Below are 2,140 nucleotides of genomic sequence, written 5' to 3' on the forward strand. Positions count from 1 at the left end.
GTTCATTCAAAGAAAGGTTTTCCTATGAATTAATTAGTAGAAAAGTCAATTTCTACTGTGCGTTTGTCCTGGGGACACAGAATGGGTTATCCTACTCACATTCCTGGAGGCGTAATAAAACCAGTGATATCATGATTAGTTGTCATGGTGACCAGAGGGCCTGGTGTTCAGCAGACATCCTGGCATCCAGTTTATTGAGTGAGGGGACTGTGACGATTTGTTAACCTAATGAATAATTGATTTGTTAAATCAAATTAAAATTAGTGTGTTAGATTGGTCGAGACGCTACAAAAGCTTTGAATAGTTATACAAGAACAATTTATCTCGGAACTTTTGTAAATGCTTATTTGTAAAATATATTTTAAAGAGCATTTTGGAATAGGTACTTGTAGATTTAATATTCATCAGCCAAAAATGTGGTCTTCAGCAGAAAAAAGGCAGTGAAAATTGGCAAAGAAATAAAAAAAAATTAAATTAAATAATCTAAACAAAATAACTTCACATGATGAACATAAACACCACAAAGAAATAAAACAGGACAGGTAGGAATGCGCTGGTATTACAAACCGCTACAGACATGCAGTTTAATTCCCATGAGGCATCTGCAAGCAAAAGACCAAGAAGAAAGCTGTTAGTTCTGTTTAGAGCCAGACTTTTGGCTGACTCTAAATGGACCTATATGCACTATACATATTATATAAAAAAATCTAGCACAACAAATAAATGAAAGTTCAAAGAGATCCGGTCTCTGTATTTCCTTCTCAACGGAGGTCCAGACAATACATTTGACCCTGAGCGCATGTGGTGTGTATCGCTCCATAGTTTTACATTTAATCTGAAAAATGATTGAATGGCCCAATTAGGTCCTGCGGTCTGGATGAAACCAAGCCGGGGTCCGGAACTACAGTCAGAAGTTCCTACTGGCAAAAAGTATTGGCAGTGACATATATTGTGTGTGTTTTGCAAAGTTTGCTGATTAAGCTGTTGTGGATCATTCACATTGGTTCTAGATTATTGTGTAGAGTCATCAGATGCATTTTAAATAATTGCTAAAAGCTTCATTGGCCAGAAAAATGACACAAAATGGCCAGCTAACATTAATTGACTAATTACAGGTGCATCTCAATAAATTAGAATGTTGTGGAAAAGTTCATTTATTTCAGTAATTCAACTCAAATTGTGAAACTTGTGTATTAAATAAATTCAATGCACACAGACTGAATTAGTTTAAGTCTTTGGTTCTTTTAATTGTGATGATTTTGGCTCACATTTAACAAAACCCACCAATTCACTATCTCAACAAATTAGAATACTTCATAAGACCAATAAAAAAATTGGATTTTTAGTGAATTGTTGGCCTTCTGGAAAGTATGTTCATTTACTGTACATGTACTCAATACTTGGTAGGAGCTCCTTTTGCTTTAATTACTGCCTCAATTCGGCGTGGCATGGAGGTGATCAGTGTGTGGCACTGCTGAGGTGGTATGGAAGCCCAGGTTTCTTTGACAGTGGCCTTCAGCTCATCTGCATTTTTTGGTCTCTTGTTTCTAATTTTCCTCTTGACAATACCCCATAGTTTCTCGATGGGGTTCAGCTCTGGTGAGTTTTCTGGCCAGTCAAGCACACCAACAATTAAGCTTTAGCGTTAGTTCTGGCAGGTCATGTGAGTCAAGTTTGCATCAGCTGATTCTCAGCTGATCACATCTACCTATAGGAATACGACACCTATCGCGGCATTGCTATATAAGCTGTATTCAGTATTATTCAGCAGCTTTTCAGCCTGCTTCGGAGCAAATTAAGCATCGCTGCTCGCAAATCAAACTGTTGCAGCGTGTTTCAGAACATCTGAAATCCACATCTAAGATAAGTAAAAATAAAACACTTAGGTGGTGATTGGAAGGTTACAACTGAGCGCTCAAATGGACACAAGGGATTTAAATATAGTCCAATTATAAGCAAGTACAAGCAGCGCCTTTATAAAAAAAATTAAAAAAAATTTTTTAATTAAAATACAGGTAACTACAGTCGTTTTCCTCTGGTTCCTCACTTGCTGAGCTTGGGGTGATGCTTCCCCCATAAATATATTATTAAGCAACATTTCCTGCTAAGTTTCTTATTTCATTCTCATTGCTTAACGCTA

The 2,140-nt window shown here is 36.8% G+C and overlaps 1 long non-coding RNA gene across 2 annotated transcripts in view; it reads right to left on the bottom strand.

Moving 5' to 3' along the window:
* Positions 1–471: 471 nt before the first annotated feature.
* LOC107576020 (uncharacterized) overlaps positions 472–2,140 on the bottom strand; it is a 4,592-nt gene continuing 2,923 nt past the window's right edge. For both annotated transcript variants that reach the window (XR_001607983.1, XR_001607982.1), the window contains one exon: positions 472–602. This is a non-coding gene — a long non-coding RNA (uncharacterized lncRNA). The remainder of the gene's footprint in view (positions 603–2,140) is intronic.

This window comes from Sinocyclocheilus grahami, unplaced genomic scaffold (assembly GCF_001515645.1).
Source record: "Sinocyclocheilus grahami isolate Dianchi unplaced genomic scaffold, SAMN03320097.WGS_v1.1 scaffold3122.1, whole genome shotgun sequence".
Classification (NCBI taxonomy): domain Eukaryota; kingdom Metazoa; phylum Chordata; class Actinopteri; order Cypriniformes; family Cyprinidae; genus Sinocyclocheilus; species Sinocyclocheilus grahami.